A 390-nucleotide genomic window follows, 5' to 3' on the forward strand; every position below is an offset into this window, starting at 1 on the left:
CTAAGCTTTTATCTTATCTCTTTTTAAACTGTATTTGTTTAATCTTCATGGGCTTGGGGTGGGGAAGGGAAGGGGGGAGACAAAATGCACAAAAGATAATGCAGTACATACTGTGTAGGGGTAAATGTAATGGGGTGCGAGAAGCAGGAGTTTGTATGAGAATGCCCGTATTTTTAAAGCGCCAAACATTTACAATGATTACCATCGGGTTCTTGGTCACCTCCCTGACTAGGACCCTTCTCCCCCGATCGCTCAGTTTAGATGGCCGGCCAGCTCTAGGAAGAGTCCTGGTGTTTCCGAACTTCTTCCATCTACAGATGATGGAGGCCACTGTGATCATTGGGACCTTCAGAGCAGCAGATAGTTTTCTGAACCTTTCCCCAGATTTGT

Source organism: Pseudophryne corroboree, chromosome 2 (genome assembly GCF_028390025.1).
Source record: "Pseudophryne corroboree isolate aPseCor3 chromosome 2, aPseCor3.hap2, whole genome shotgun sequence".
In the NCBI taxonomy this organism is placed as follows: Eukaryota; Metazoa; Chordata; class Amphibia; order Anura; family Myobatrachidae; genus Pseudophryne; species Pseudophryne corroboree.